This window comes from Triturus cristatus, chromosome 12 (genome assembly GCF_964204655.1).
Source record: "Triturus cristatus chromosome 12, aTriCri1.1, whole genome shotgun sequence".
Taxonomy (NCBI): Eukaryota; Metazoa; Chordata; class Amphibia; order Caudata; family Salamandridae; genus Triturus; species Triturus cristatus.
Window position 1 is genome coordinate 259946670 of NC_140595.1, and position 17487 is coordinate 259964156.

Here is a 17487-nt window from a genome sequence, read left to right on the forward strand (position 1 = left end):
TTAGTCCAGAATAAGAGTCTATACCTTAACCATTAGGCCAGAGTAAGAGTCTAAGACCTTAACCATTAGGCCAGAGTAATAGTCTAAGACCTTACCCATTAGGCCAGAGTAAGAGTTAAGACCTTAACCATGAGGTCAGAGTACGAGTTAAGACCTTAACCATTAGGCAAGAGTAAGAGTCTAAGACCTCAACCATTAGGCCAGAGTAAGAGTTAAAACTGTATCCATTAGGCCAGAGTTAGAGTTAAGACCTTAACCAGTAGGCCAGAGTAAGAGTGTAAGACCTTAACCAGTAGGCCAGAGTAAGAGTTAAGACCTTAACCAGTAGGCCAGAGTAAGAGTTAAGACCTTAACCAGTAGGCCAGAGTAAGAGTATAAGACCTTAACCATTAGGTCAGACTAAGAGTTAAGAACTTAGCCATTAGTCCAGAGGAAGAGTTAAGACCTTAACCATTAGTCCAGAATAAGAGGCTAGACCTTAACCATTAGGCCAGAGTAAGAGTCTACGACCTCAACCTTTAGGCCAGAGGAAGAGTTAAAACTTTAAACATTAGGCCAGAGTAAGAGTTAAGACCTTAACCAGTAGGCCAGAGTAAGAGTCTAAGACCTTAACCATTAGGCCAGAGTAAGAGTTAAGACCTTAACCAGTAGGCCAGAGTAAGAGTTAAGACCTTAACCATTAGGCCAGTGTAAGAGTCTAAGACCTCAACCATTAGGACAGAGTAAGAGTTAAAACATTAACCATTAGGCCAGAGTAAGAGTTAAGACTTTAACCCGTAGGCCAGAGTAAGAGTCTAAGAGCTTAACCATTAGGCCAGAGTAAGAGTTATGATCTTAACCAGTAGGCCAGAGTAAGAGTTAAGACCTTAACCATTAGGCCAGAGTAAGAGTCTAAGACGTTAACCATTAGGCCAGAGTAAGAGTCAAGACCTTAACCATTAGGCCAGAGTAAGAGTCTAAGACCTTAACCATTAGGTCAGAGTAAGAGTTAAGACCTTAACCATTAGGCCAGAGTAAGAGTCTAAGACCTCAACCATTAGGCCAGAGTAAGAGTTAAAACCTTAACCATTAGGCCAGAGTAAGAGTTAAGACTTTAACCAGTAGGCCAGAGTAAGAGTCTAAGACCTTAGCCATTATGCCAGAGTGAGAGTTAAGACTTTAGCCATTATGCCAGAGTGAGAGTCTAAGACCTTAACCATTAGTCCAAAGTAAGAGTTAAGACCTTAACCATTAGGCCAGAGTAAGAGTTAAGACCTTAACCATTAGGCAAGAGTAAGAGTCTTAGACCTTAACTATTAGGCCAGAGTAAGAGATAAGACCTTAACCATTAGGCCAGAGTAAGAGTCTAAGACTTTAACCGTTAGGCCAGAGTAAGAGTCTAAAACCTTAACCATTAGGCCAGAGTAAGAGTTAAAACCTTAACCATTAGGCCAGAGTAAGAGTTAAGGTCTTAACCAGTAGGCCAGAGTAAGAGTCTAAGACCTTAACCATTAGGCCACAGTAAGAGTTAAGACCTTAACCAGTAGGCCAGAGTAGGAGTCTAGACCTTAACCATTAGGCCAGAGTGAGAGTCAAGACCTTAGCCATTAGGCCAGAGTAAGAGTATAATACGTTAACCATTAGGCCAGAGTAAGAGTCTAAGACCTTAACCATTAGGCCAGAGTAAGAGTCAAGACCTTAACCATTAGGCCAGAGTAAGAGTCTAATACCTTAACCATTAGGCCAGAGTAAGAGTTAGGACCTTAACCATTAGGCCAGAGCAAGAGTTAAAACCTTACCCATTAAGTCAGAGTAAGAATTAAGACCTTAACCAGTAGGCCAGAGAAAGAGTCTAAGACCTTAACCATTAGGCCAGAGTAAGAGTTAAGACCTTAACCATTAGGCAAGAGTAAACGTCTAAAACCTTAACCATTGGGCCAGAGTAAGAGTCTAAGACCTTAACCGTTAGGCCAGAGTAAGAGTTAAAACTGTATCCATTAGGCCAGAGTTAAAGTTAAGACCTTAACCAGTAGGCCAGAGTAAGAGTGTAAGACCTTAACCAGTAGGCCAGAGTAAGAGTTAAGACCTTAACCAGTAGGCCAGAGTAAGAGTTTAAGACCTTAACCATTAGGCCAGAGTAAGAGTATAAGACCTTAACCATTAGGTCAGACTAAGAGTTAAGAACTTAGCCATTAGTCCAGAGGAAGAGTTAAGACCTTAACCATTAGTCCAGAATAAGAGGCTAGACCTTAACCATTAGGCCAGAGTAAGAGTCTACGACCTCAACCTTTAGGCCAGAGGAAGAGTTAAAACTTTAACCATTAGGCCAGAGTAAGAGTTAAGACCTTAACCAGTAGGCCAGAGTAAGAGTCTAAGACCTTAACCATTAGGCCAGAGTAAGAGTTAAGACCTTAACCAGTAGGCCAGAGTAAGAGTTAAGACCTTAACCATTAGGCCAGTGTAAGAGTCTAAGACCTCAACCATTAGGACAGAGTAAGAGTTAAAACATTAACCATTAGGCCAGAGTAAGAGTTAAGACTTTAACCAGTAGGCCAGAGTAAGAGTCTAAGAGCTTAACCATTAGGCCAGAGTAAGAGTTATGATCTTAACCAGTAGGCCAGAGTAAGAGTTAAGACCTTAACCATTAGGCCAGAGTAAGAGTCTAAGACGTTAACCATTAGGCCAGAGTAAGAGTCAAGACCTTAACCATTAGGCCAGAGTAAGAGTCTAAGACCTTAACCATTAGGTCAGAGTAAGAGTTAAGACCTTAACCATTAGGCCAGAGTAAGAGTCTAAGACCTCAACCATTAGGCCAGAGTAAGAGTTAAAACCTTAACCATTAGGCCAGAGTAAGAGTTAAGACTTTAACCAGTAGGCCAGAGTAAGAGTCTAAGACCTTAGCCATTATGCCAGAGTGAGAGTTAAGACTTTAGCCATTATGCCAGAGTGAGAGTCTAAGACCTTAACCATTAGTCCAAATTAAGAGTTAAGACCTTAACCATTAGGCAAGAGTAAGAGTCTTAGACCTTAACTATTAGGCCAGAGTAAGAGATAAGACCTTAACCATTAGGCCAGAGTAAGAGTCTAAGACTTTAACCGTTAGGCCAGAGTAAGAGTCTAAAACCTTAACCATTAGGCCAGAGTAAGAGTTAAAACCTTAACCATTAGGCCAGAGTAAGAGTTAAGGTCTTAACCAGTAGGCCAGAGTAAGAGTCTAAGACCTTAACCATTAGGCCACAGTAAGAGTTAAGACCTTAACCAGTAGGCCAGAGTAGGAGTCTAGACCTTAACCATTAGGCCAGAGTGAGAGTCAAGACCTTAGCCATTAGGCCAGAGTAAGAGTATAATACGTTAACCATTAGGCCAGAGTAAGAGTCTAAGACCTTAACCATTAGGCCAGAGTAAGAGTCAAGACCTTAACCATTAGGCCAGAGTAAGAGTCTAATACCTTAACCATTAGGCCAGAGTAAGAGTTAGGACCTTAACCATTAGGCCAGAGCAAGAGTTAAAACCTTACCCATTAAGTCAGAGTAAGAATTAAGACCTTAACCAGTAGGCCAGAGTAAGAGTCTAAGACCTTAACCATTAGGCCAGAGTAAGAGTTAAGACCTTAACCATTAGGCATGAGTAAACGTCTAAAACCTTAACCATTGGGCCAGAGTAAGAGTCTAAGACCTTAACCGTTAGGCCAGAGTAAGAGTTAAAACTGTATCCATTAGGCCAGAGTTAGAGTTAAGACCTTAACCAGTAGGCCAGAGTAAGAGTGTAAGACCTTAACCAGTAGGCCAGAGTAAGAGTTAAGACCTTAACCAGTAGGCCAGAGTAAGAGTTTAAGACCTTAACCATTAGGCCACAGTAAGAGTTAAAACCTTAACCATTAGGACAGAGTAAGAGTTAAGACCTTAACCAGTAGGCCAGAGTAAGAGTATAAGACCTTAACCATTAGGTCAGACTAAGAGTTAAGAACTTAGCCATTAGTCCAGAGGAAGAGTTAAGACCTTAACCATTAGTCCAGAATAAGAGTCTAGACCTTAACCATTAGGCCAGAGTAAGAGTCTACGACCTCAACCTTTAGTCCAGAGGAAGAGTTAAAACTTTAACCATTAGGCCAGTGTAAGAGTTAAGACCTTAACCAGTAGGCCAGAGTAAGAGTCTAAGACCTTAACCATTAGGCCAGAGTAAGAGTTAAGACCTTAACCAGTAGGCCAGATTAAGAGTTAAGACCTTAACCATTAGGCCAGTGTAAGAGTCTAAGACCTCAACCATTAGGACAGAGTAAGAGTTAAAACATTAACCATTAGGCCAGTGTAAGAGTTAAGACTTTAACCAGTAGGCCAGAGTAAGAGTCTAAGAGCTTAACCATTAGGCCAGTGTAGGAGAGTGGAATCTGACTAATGGTTGCCCCCAACTTTTTGCCTGGTATTTAAGTGGTTTTTGACTAGTCTGGCTGGGATCCTGCTATCCAGGACCCCAGCCTATCTGCTTTCTCCCTAAAACTGTTGTGAGTACTCTAGGTACAAACATAATTGGATGCTGGGCATGCCCTACCAGTCCCTTGTAGATGGTACCCTAGGTACCCAGGGCATGGGTCCCCCAGTAGGCCTACCAGGGCTGCAGCACTTATTGTGCCACCCTGGGACAGCCACCCAAACTGACACCACCAGGCCACTACTGTAGCCTGGGTAAGGTGGTGCTAGCACCCCTTACAGGGATGTAGGTACCCTATGTCCCATACCATACAACACATATACTCTCATAGGTCACCCCTATGGCAGGCCCTGGTAATCCTACAGGGCTGGGTGCTGAGGTATGTGTGAGGGGGGACCCCTACGTGAGTAGGACCTCTCTGCAACCTTCGTAAAATCGTTACTGGGTTGTTTGTAGTGTAGCCATACCATATACTCTTAACCGCATTATAAGTTATTGCGTCATCGCTGTAACTTAGGAATGGCTACACAGAACCATATCGTGTTTGGTGTCAAACATGAAGGAATCATACCCCCAGTCCAGCCATGGGCATGGGGGCACGATTCCCCCTTGCTAGGAGGGTGATATGGGAAAAGCGGTAGAATTTGGACACCAATTTAAAAGTGCACATGTACCACAAAATGGCTACTGTTCGCCACCTACACGACTCTGGCTGGCTGTTGCTGGGGAAAACCCCAGCCTCGCCATCTGGACAATAGGGCTCCTGTGGCAGGGAGGTGCCAGCACCTCCCCAGACAGGATATGTGGATTGGAACAGGGTGGGTGCACCAAATGTCCTTTCAGAGTTGCACGTAGGCAGCTGCAGAGCCCCAATTCTGCATACACCGCCTGGAACCGGTTCAGGGGCATCCTGCCCCTCGCCCAGGCGGGAAACACACAAAGGGGAGTGGGTGTAGCCACCCTTTCCCGCCTCTACTCTGATTGGTAGGCTCTCTTTTGGACCATCCCCTAATCTTGGGGATATATGGGAATAACTTTGCCCTAGAGCCTTAGATTCGTACAGGACTTCACAGAACTGACCTTCGACGAGCTGCTGCCCAGCTGACTGAAGAAATCTCCCTTGGGATAAAGGAGTTATCCCCCTGCTTGGCAGGCACCTAAAAGACTACAGGATACCCGGTTGGAACTTCGTTGCTCTCACGACCTTCGACGCCTTCCAGCAACCTTGAGGTGGGTCTCCAGTGCATCCCAGCGTCCTGTGAGTGTGCCCAGCAAGTCTGAGCACCCTGGACCACGTGGGTTTTGAGATCCCCGCATACCCCGAGACACCGGCCACCTCTTGTCCAGCACACGACCCCGACCAGTGGGGAAGTTGTGCTTTGGCCCATTTTTGAGCCAACCTTCAAGCAGCATTTGTGCCGACCCTCAGCTCCCTGGCCCGCTCCGGCGGCCCGTGGGAGCCCTTTTACGCACTCCATTTTGCTGCCTTCCGCGGTCCCTTGTCCCTCGACTTGTGGGCCCTGACGGAGGACAATCTTCTTTTCTAAGAGTTCTCCTGGTTGCTCCAGGCCTGCTCTACGCTCCCTGCAAAGGAGAGCACCCTCAGACCACATGGGTCTGCACCAGCAGCTGCTTTGTTCATCTTGCGTGGGTTGCGGTTGCCAATGCTTAGTGGATCCAATCGGGACACTAACACCGCAGCGACCCTCAGCCGACGTGGGACAGTCGCCCTCCAGAAGCTGGCCTTCCTTGAAGCCTCCCGGAGCCCGTGACTGCAGAGCCCAGCTGTACCCTCCACACCTGAAGCACCCGACATCCACGAGCTCCTTCCTGTGAGCTCCCTGGTCACTGTGCTGTGACCCAGTCTCTGTCCCCTCTGCTTTCAGGTTCATCTTTGTCTTTTCTTCAACTTCAATCTTCACGACTTCAGCGACACTTCCAGCTAGCAGCAGTTTGGACTCCTTTTCCATAGAAAATCAGCCCGCGACCCGACACCAGAATCGACCTATGCACCCGGCTTCCCTGGGGCAGGTAACAGTGGTACTTCGGTACTCCCGTGGTGGTGGGCTCTCCAAAGCCTTAAGTCTCAAGCCTTAACTTTGTACTGCTGTTAGAAGTGTCCTTAAACCTTAAATATTCAACCGCGACATTCTCCATAGGCTAACATTGCGATCCCGACAGCAACTTCTCGCACTGCACACGCCTCCCGTGGGTCCCCTTCCTCTTAATTGTGGGTGGATTCTTAAGGGGCCAGCGATCCTGAATGCCCTAGGCATTGCCTGTAGAATTGCGTGGTTCTTATACCACTATTTTAGTATATGGTTTGGTCCCCCCCTGGGGCCCATTGATTTCAGTGCTATTTATTGTGTTTATAAATGCTTGTTTGAAGTGTAACTTTGCCACTAGCCACATAAAGTGACTGTGGGATTCTGTCTAGAATAAATACATATATTTTATATATATACCTGTGTGGGCTACTCTTTCATTTGGTTATTCAAGAGGTTATTATGGTAAAACAATAAGCTTAACACTCCTTCAAGACTTAGCCTGAAGGCTGCTCTCCACAGCTACCACTAGGATAGCTTTCTTTAAAGGTTGTCTTAAACCTATCATCAATAGGAGTCGAATTGGACTGGTGCAAGGTGTCCCTATTGATGAATACAAGCCCCAGCTAGGCCCGCAAGAGACAAGGGTTCGCTCTTCTGTAACGAAATCTATAAGGAAGTTGGCACGGAAACTGCAAAGTACAAAAACAACGTTTATTAACCCTTAAGGGTGGTCCTACAATCCACACAACACTCTTCAGTATTGCAAGGAGTAGCACACAGAACTTGCGTACACAGTCCCCTTTTATACACAACAGAGGGGCTCATGAGTGGGTGGATACCACATGAAGTCGAAGAACATTACCATTTAGGGTCATTCTCGATACTGAATCAATACATGGGCGGAGCTAACACACTCCTTAGGCCCGTGAAAACACATGGTCAAGCAAAGCTAATTATAACAGATGTGGTCAAGTCTGGGCATGCGCCAGATGGACAAGAGGGCTATTTATAAACTGTTGCTAGGCAGATTACAAGAGCAACTAACACAGAGGTCGGACTCTCCTCGTGGAGAACACATGGCAGCATGTCAATACAAAATGGAGTCCGGACTTCGGCCAACATAAGGAGGAAAACACGATTAAAGGGGAAGCATTAATGTTTTCAGTAAATGCTTAATCACATTCTGCTTTAATTTACAACAGACGACCCTTTCAGCATTTACTGAAGACATCCGGTTTCCAAGAATAATCATCGTATATGTCAATTATCATCATTCCTTTAACCTCTTTAGCTAGACCCTTCTGGCGGGCAACATCGGCAATAGCTTTCTTATCTGGAATGCAAAATGAAATGCATACGGAACAGCACAATGGTCCACATTGAATACACATACAAAAAAGGAACAGAATTGCTACAATAATACAGAGACCAGTTAGAACCTTCCAACCCCAGGCAGTAACCAACGCCCAAAACCATCCAGAAAAGGACCAAGTGCCGTTTTCTGTGTGGATTTCAGCTGCTATTTTGTGCAGTTTATTAATGGCATTATAAACGGATGGCGTATGATCAGGGATGAACACACAGCAGCTACTTCCAATAATTTTACAGGCTCCTCCTCGATCAGCTAGCATCACATCCAATACCATACGATTCTGCAATGCAACAATCCTGGTTATCTGTAATTCTTCCGTAAGATTCCCAAGAGCAGCAGCAGTCTGATTAGTCACAGCTTCTACCACTCTCGTTAATCTCCGGATCTTCCTACTATTCAAAGCAGCTCCAACAAAGAAAAACAGTCCTAAGTTGAAATCAATATACTGTTGCAAACTGGTATCAGTTTGATCCACATCATCAATCGATAAAGTTCGTTTATATCTATTTACAGTCACATTATTCAACAACTTCAAATCCTTATGATATGACGCGGGTGCTAGAAATACAGGAGGTAATAGGAATGATACATAGCATACCCCAGACCACCCAGCCGGCAAACGGTAATAACCTTTATTTCCACATACGAAATAGGTATTATGGGATGCTAGGAAGGTGCTGTTGTTCAGCCCATCGATGTTTAATACGGTTATACAATCACTGACACCAACAGGGATAAAACCCACTCTCTGGACACACAGGTCCGCTTGGGCTTGGGCCACTTGGATCACAAATTTTTCCTTCCCCACAGTGTCTCTGGTATTCGTGAAGATATAGGGAATGGATTCATTGTCCGGTCGGTACTCTTCCCATTCCCAAATTGTTCCATTTTGCTTGTGGATATCCATTTCTGTCCTGATGACATTCTTTATTAAGTCTGAAAAGCAATCGTCCCACTGTCGGTTTCCGAGTAGCAAACAACAAAGTGTACCATGCTCTACAAGAGCCATTATGAGAGAAAGGAAGTGGTATGAATGGCGTACCTCCTTTCTTCTGATGGGCTGGCATCATCCCACATATCCAACAGTTCGTAGCGTTCGTAGCAACGTGGGTGTGATGCAGCATCTGAATGAAAGTGTTATTCAAATAGGATTGTCGATGCTTCAACTCTTGGTATGGCAATGTATAAAAGTAGTGCTCCGCAGGCACTGGAGTCGTCAACACAAGTGTCTCTCGGGCAGGAGTTGCCTCCTCCACAAACCATGTGGTTATACCAACGATAGCTACTGTTAGCATGAACCCCAACGCACAAAAAATTTTCTTCTTCTCCATGTCAAAGGAAACAATACCCTGATGTCTTCCTGAAACTAAAAGTCTGTCAGAACTCTTCCCCTTGGGCAGCGGTTGATTTCTTCACCAGCGGGCCAAGACGGGTGTCGCTACACTAATGCAGGGCTGATCCCCCCCCCTTGCCTCATCGGCTCTCCGTTTCACTAACCCAAGGGCCGTTCTGACAGTATGTCCCGGTACTGGAAACCTCACTTCCTTGGTCGCAGATGATATCGCCTTCCTCCAGAAGTCGTGTGGTCCGAAAAGAGCTCCTCAGTGTCGTTTGGCCCCGCAGCACAGCCTGTCTCTGCTGCTAGGACTTCTCGTTGATCGGTCAGCACGGCAGACTCCACCAATCCGGGCGGTACCTTTCGACAGTGCAAGGAATGGATCCAATTCTTCCTGTTCGAGACTCGCACTGCCGTCCTCGTTGCAAGAAGGACTTGCTCAGGTCCGACCCATCTCGGCTCCAAACTGTTCGATCTGTCGAAAACCTTTATCATCACATGATCTCCGGGCCGGAGACCATGTCCTTCACCAGTAGACCGATCAGGGAGCGCCTCTCGGACCTGTTGATGAATAGAAACCAAGTTATCCGTTAACTGTGCCAGATAATCACTCATCATCACACAAGGTACATCATACACAGCCTTAGGTCTTGGTGGACCCCAAATATTCATTGGGCGTCCAAATACAATCTCATAGGGTGTAAGGCCGGTTCGAGAGTGTGGCACCGACCTAATTGACAATAACGCCAGTGGCAAGGCGTCCGGCCAGGTCAAAGATGTTGAAGCTTGGATTTTGGCGATCTTAAGCTTCAGCGTACCATTATACTTCTCGACTAGTCCTGCAGACTGAGGGTGGAACACGGCGTGGAACTTCTGGGTGATGCCTAGGCCCTTCAAGACATACTTTATAACATCCGCTACAAAGTGAGGGCCATTATCACTCCACAGAAGTCTACAGACGCCGTATCGAGGGAAAAACTCTTTTAGCAGTAGCTTCGCCGTGGTCATTGCAGTATTGTCTTTCGTAGGGTACGCCTCAACCCATTTACTGAAGGCGCAAACCACTACTAGAACATACTTCAAATTGTTACAGCGCTCAAGCTGGATGTAATCCATCTGCAGAACCTCAAAGGGTGCAGTGGGCGTCGCAAATCCTCCTGCTGGGGTTCGCGTGCCTTTCCCTGGGTTATACTTCAGACAGATCATACAGGTCTGCACCACCCTCTTTGCCGTGCTAGCAATCTCTGGATGCTCCCAGACTTGGGTAAGCAATTTCACAATTGCGGAAGCTCCAACATGTGCTAGCCCATGTGCCATTTGAACCATAGGTTGTACAAAAGCCGTGGGTAACTTCCATCTATCCATCTGTTTATTTCTCCAACAACCCTCGTCATCCAACTCTCCCTCGCTAGCCCATTGCTCCCGCTCTTTATCAGAAGCGGTCCTTTGTATTTCTCGCACTTCTTCCTTTGCATCACGCCATCTCTCCACCTGTGATTTCACTACATACATGGCAGTAGTACCGGGCTGCATCGCAGTCTCCCGTGCCACTCGGTCTGCTAACGCATTCCCTTCTCCAACTTTATCAACTACTTTCCTATGCGCACTACACTTAACAATGGCAATTTTCTTCGGGTATGTCAATGCAGTTAGAAGATTGTGGACTAACTCCCCATGCATTATCTGTACCCCATGTGACGTTAGAAACCCTCTCTCCTTCCAGAGTAGGCCGAAATCGTGCGCTACTCCGAAGGCATAGCGACTATCTGTGTAAACATTCACACACAATCCTGTACTGAGCTCACACGCTCGTGTTAACGCTATCAGTTCCGCTGCTTGAGCTGATTTCTGTGGTATGCGTGCTGTCTCCACTATCGTCCGCAACGTGGTAATTGCATACGCTGCTGAAGCCGTACCATCTGGTAGCTTCAGACATGATCCATCTACCCACAATTCTCCATCTACCTCTGAAAAGGGCGTATCCTGGAGATCAATACGACCCTTTGTTTGTTCCTCAGTCACAAGAATACAATCATGCGCTTTCTGCGCCTCAGGCTGGGTCTCGGGGTATGGCAACAATGTGGCCGGGTTTAACGTTACGCACCTTTTCAGCGTAATATGAGGAGCCAAAAGCGTCAGCTCATATCCCGTTAAACGGGCACTGGTCAAATGCTGCGTCTTTGTTTGATTAAGCAGGGCATCCACAGCATGGGGAACTAACACCAACAATGTGTGGGACAACACAATTCCTTCACTTTGGCGTATTGACACAGCTGTCGCCGCTACCGAGCGAAAACACCCTGGTAATGCTCGGGCGACAGGATCAAGCACAGCCGAAAAGTATGCACAAGGGCGCTGCTTGTCGCCGTGCATCTGTACTAAGACTGACAATGCACATCCATCTTTCTCATGCACATACAACGAAAAGGGTTTTGTATAATCAGGGGTCCCTAACACTGGTGCTGAACAAAGGGCCTGTCGCAATTGCTGAAAAGCAGCATCACACTCATCTGACCAAGGGATTGGGATAGGCGTGTCTTTTGTCAAGAGCGCTAGTAATGGCTTAGCTATGTGTGAAAACCCCAATATCCACTGTCTACAAAAAGAAACGAGGCCCAAAAATGCACGCACATCCTTCTGCGTGGATGGCCTCGGTGTGTCCAAGATTACTTGGATACGATCTGGTGTGAGTGCACGCCCCTCCTTAGACAAAAGGTGACCCAAATAAGTCACCTTTGGTCTACAGAATTGCAATTTCTTCCTAGAGACCTTGTGATTGTGGGAGGCTAAAAAGGAAAGTAAGGCTATCGTGCTTTTCTCGCACAACTCCAGGGTGTCAGCCGCCAACAGGATGTCATCGACATATTGAATGAGGGCGACCCCCTCGAGTAAGGCAAAGGAATCCAACTGTCGCTTCAAAGCCTGACTATAGATACTAGGGCTTTCTGTATAGCCTTGGGGAATTCTACAAAAACGATAAGACCTATTGTTTAATGTAAACCCAAAAAGAAATCGGCTATCAGGGTGAATGGGAATAGAAAAGAAGGCATTTTTCAAATCAATCACTGAGAACACGGTCGCCGTAGGCGGGACCAAGGTAAGCAACGTCGTGATATCGGAAACCACCGGGTACTGAGGTATCACGATCTTGTTTACCTCCCTCAAATCAATTATGAACCGATAGACCTTTGCATCCGTGTCCTTTTTCAGAATAGGGAGAATCGGACTGTTACAGATATTATAGGGAACTTCTTCCACTACTCCTACTGCGATCAAATCCTGCACAATCTGTATGAGAGCTTCCTCGCCCTCCTGGGAAATACGATACTGTGGGAGGCGTGGTAGCACCGCCCCCTCCTGGACACTAATGTGGACCGGAGGAATCACCATTTGTCCCACATCTGTGTCCGAAGTCGCCCATAAAGCTCGGGGGAGGGTAGCCAACAACGCATCCTCTGATATCGTACACATCCGCCCAGACCGGGGGTAGTTGTCATTCAAGATCACCCTCACACCCTCAGGGGAGCAGCCGATTGTAGCCCTAAAGTACTTTAACATATCAAGGCCCATAATGTTATCCGGTGTATACGGAGCAAGCAGAAACGGACAAGGCGCAGAAAAACAATCAACTTTAAATGCAAGGGGCTGTGAAAGAGGGCTTCGGGAGAGTGTACCGTCAAACCCTACCGATGTAACCATTGAGCCGGATGGGGGAGCCCCCGGAACCAAGTACCTAGACAATGCACTACGTGTCGCTCCTGTATCCACGAGGAACTGATCAGTAGAACCTAAAACCTCAGCCGATACATAAGGACCCGTCTGATCGACCGGCACCTCAACTGATTCAGACCCCCATCCAACGCATTCCTATGCATGCTGAGGATCATGATATCCCGAGTGATCGATGTCCGATACATGATACTGATGCTGGCGATCGAAAACGTTTGAGCTATCTCGGTGCTGTCCAGCAGTGTCGAAACGGACATTATCGTTAGAATTCCCTCTAAAGTTCGAGAAGCCCCCTCTACCTCTCTGGCCACCCGGAGTGTGCCCCTGCCGCGAAGCACGCAATGCTGGGCACTCCCTGGCCCAATGGCCCAACTGCTTACAGTACGCACATTGGTTCTTATTCAAATCAGATCGGCCCGAAGGGGGACAATAAGCTCCGCCCCTTCCCCTATTATTATTACCCCGGCGGGGCGGGCCATATACTTGTGCTAACATCACTTTGGTTTTGAGATCTTTCGATTTCTTCTCCTCCTGGCCCTTCGCCTCGTGCTCCTGACGCTCATAATACTGAGCGATGGTCAGAAGGGCCGTCGGTGTCGCGGAGGACCAAGAACTCTCACTCGCTTTTAACCGGGCCGCAACTGCCGGCAGCAGATTGGCCACATATTTGTCCGCGAAAAGGTGGCGGCCTGTGTCGTCGGTAAGCGACTGGCCACTAAAGTCATGGAACGTTTCTTCGAAGCGCGTGAAGAAATCTGCAACTGACTCATCAACTTTCTGCTTACATGCCGCTAACATATTCCAGTCAATCTTTTTAGGGGGGATTATTGTTTTCAATTTAGCCACAATAGCAGCAGGGAGATCTAGAATATTCTGGGGTGGTTTCTGTGCAGGCTTCCGCTCCCTATCCTCATCCTCAAGGTCAGACCACCGGGCCTTGAAGGCAACCGCATCATCTACCTTCCGGACAGAGCGCCACGTATCCGGCGGTAGGATAAGGCCAAAGAACAGGTCTATATCCGCTAAGGTCATAATGCAAGAATTCAAGGCCCCCTCGACTTCTTCATAGAAGGCCGCTGGATTCTTGCGGGGGTCAGGCAGCGCATTCTTTAATGCCATAACATCGGCCCTATGCCATGGAGTATAAACCCAATTATATACAAAATATCCCCTTGCATCGGCGGAGTTAACATCCGAGCTAGTCCCTGCTCCCTTAGGAGGAACATACAAAGGTGCCGCCTCTCGCATCGGTTTAGCATGCACTACATTATCCTTATCTGACTGGGAGGTGGATGGGTGGCCCCCTGCCGCAACTGAATCCGACCGCTTCTCCTCCTCCGCTCGTTGGCGTGCTTTCTCTCGAAGGGCCAGCACCTCGTCCCGCAAGGCGAACAGCCGCCGAGCCGCCTCAGGAGCCTTAGAGGGAGAAAAAGCACCGTTACGTATTGCTCTGGCATCCGAAGACACTTCGTCAGGCTCAAAAACATGAGAATATTTTCGGAAAGCATTAATCACTTCGTCCGCGAAATGACCCAGAAAATACACTTTATCTCTCTCCTGCCATGGCCCCCAAATTTGAAATAATTCCTCCATGGATACCTTGCCTTTGAGCGCACGGAAGGAAATTTGCCGAAGCTCAGCCATTTGCTCGGCCGGCAGCATGGACCGTGTGTCTACCTTACCCGAAGCCGGGTCAGAATCTTGCGGCCGCGGAGCGGATGCGCCAACATAAGGGGGCGGAGAGCGATCTAGCAAATAAAAATCATCATCAGGATTATTAAGGACAGGATAAAGCGGCTGGCGAACAACATATTGACCCGAAACTTGTAGCCTACGCTCTTTCTCTTGTCTATCCGTCTGCTCTTTGTCCTCCCGACGCTTCGCTTCCTGCGCTCGCACATGATCATTCTTCCGTTGCTCTTTATCAAACAGCGCTTTCTCACGCTTCTCTCGCTCACGCACTTCCTTCACCCATAATCGCACACACTCAAACATATCCTGACGAGCACGTCGCTTACACATACACTGTTCCACATACTCAATCTTACGTATATCAAACGATCCATACAAAGGCCATCGCAACTCAGGATCCTTCCTAGTATATTTCCTCCATAACGTGCTGTACATTATGGAAGAAAGACCATGCTTCACATACATATCTCTATTAGGAGTCCCTTCTGGGGGAGCTGGAGCAGATTCCTCGAGGTTCAACCGGTTACCCAAACAGCAGCACCACTTACGGAGTGCGCTAAAAGCAGGCATGCTAGGAATAATGCAAAATATGCAGTATTATCAAGAAAAATGGCACTTAATCGTTGCGCCGTTCCAAGTTTACACAGCTCCGGAGAAATTTCTCCACATTACCTGCCTATATGTGTTGCAACGCATATATTTTTCACAAAGACAAATTCAAAATATGACTAGTCACCATCAATCAAACTCAAATAGCCAGACCAGGCTTCAAAACTCGGAGCAAGTACCGTACAACGGTTCTTACCAATCAAGAGTCCAGGTTCCAACTGCCAAGCTCCACAATCGCCCAAACGGCTCTCACGGCAGGACCGACAGAAGAGGTCTCAGTCGATGACCGGCGCCACCCAGACGGTCAGCTCGGAAGGGAAGGAGGAAAAACCTCGGGATGCCAGGGCTAAGACGCCGCTGGCAGTGATCACGTCCCCGGCCAAACTCCTCACCTTCGTCGCGACCAGTCCTTCGAGCATCCGAGTCGCCGATGAGCCCCACGTGACGGGCGCCAATTGATGAATACAAGCCCCAGCTAGGCCCGCAAGAGACAAGGGTTCGCTCTTCTGTAACGAAATCTATAAGGAAGTTGGCACGGAAACTGCAAAGTACAAAAACAACGTTTATTAACCCTTAAGGGTGGTCCTACAATCCACACAACACTCTTCAGTATTGCAAGGAGTAGCACACAGAACTTGCGTACACAGTCCCCTTTTATACACAACAGAGGGGCTCATGAGTGGGTGGATACCACATGAAGTCGAAGAACATTACCATTTAGGGTCATTCTCGATACTGAATCAATACATGGGCGGAGCTAACACACTCCTTAGGCCCGTGAAAACACATGGTCAAGCAAAGCTAATTATAACAGATGTGGTCAAGTCTGGGCATGCGCCAGATGGACAAGAGGGCTATTTATAAACTGTTGCTAGGCAGATTACAAGAGCAACTAACACAGAGGTCGGACTCTCCTCGTGGTGAACACATGGCAGCATGTCAATACAAAATGGAGTCCGGACTTCGGCCAACATAAGGAGGAAAACACGATTAAAGGGGAAGCATTAATGTTTTCAGTAAATGCTTAATCACATTCTGCTTTAATTTACAACACTATAACTAGGAACAGCATATGCCAGGCCAACTTCTCACATTGGTGTGCAGCGGTTGGATTCAAGCTTGCCATTGTTTTACCAGATAACAAATTGAATTTCTAAAGTGAAAGCCACAAGGTACCAAAGGTACATATACATTCAAGCTAGAATACAATAAGTTCTACTGAACTTGGAGTTGTGTGTAGAGGGTTTAGCACACCTTGACTACAACTCAAGAGAGGGTTCAGTAGGCCACACTTAGTGTAGGTAGATACATCACTACACTAAACATGTCTTCAGGTGGCACTAAGGCTATGAAAGGACCCCAGAGGGTCCCTATAGATAAGTATGATAATTTCACCTTTGCAGAGCTCAGGGAAATGTGCACCCTTAGGGGACTGAAGACAGAAAGAGGTGCCAACACAAAACGTCTCAAGGAGATCCTGCTCATAGCAGACTTTATGGAGTCCATAGGGTCCAGAGGGACGGACAGAGTGGGTGGGCATCCTTCAGAAGAGGACACTCCCAGAGTGGACTCTGATGAGGAACAGGAAGAGGATGAAAATCCTGACCTGGAAGAAACAGACCACTCACAGCATGGAAGTGATGGCTCAAGAGGCACTCCCTCCACCCTTAAAAGGAGAGTGGTGGATCCAAGAAGGAACAGATCCCCCTCAGTGGGATCCAACCATTCTAGGAGATCCAAAGGGTCCTCTGCCTCTTCTCAGAGAAGAGAATCCTCCCATGAGAGGAAATGCAGACTGATCAAATTTGAGCAGGCTAAGCTTGAGCTTAAAAGAGAACAGTTAGCATTGGACAGGGAAACCCTGGAGCTTCAGAAAGCTTCAAGAAAGTGGGGTCTAGAGATCCCTGGTGGCAGTAATGAAACCCCTAGAGTTAGAGAGAAAGTCCCTGACAATAGGAACCTCCACAAGATTGTGCCCCCCTATCAGAATGGGGATGATATCCACAAATGGATATCTGCTCTTGAAAGGGCCTGTAGAGTACAGAGGGTCCCTGTAGAGCAGTGGGCAGCAATCCTGTGGCTCTCCTTTTAAGATAAAGGTAGAGACAAGCTCCTCTCTGTAAGAGAAGAGGATGCTGATGATTATTATATCTTGAAAGCTGCTTTAATAGATGGGTTTGGCTTAACCACTGATCAATACAGACTTAAGTTCAGAGACACCCAGAAAGCACAGAATCAAGATTGGGTAGACTTTGTGGATTGTGCAACCAAGGCACTGGAAGGTTGGTTAAATG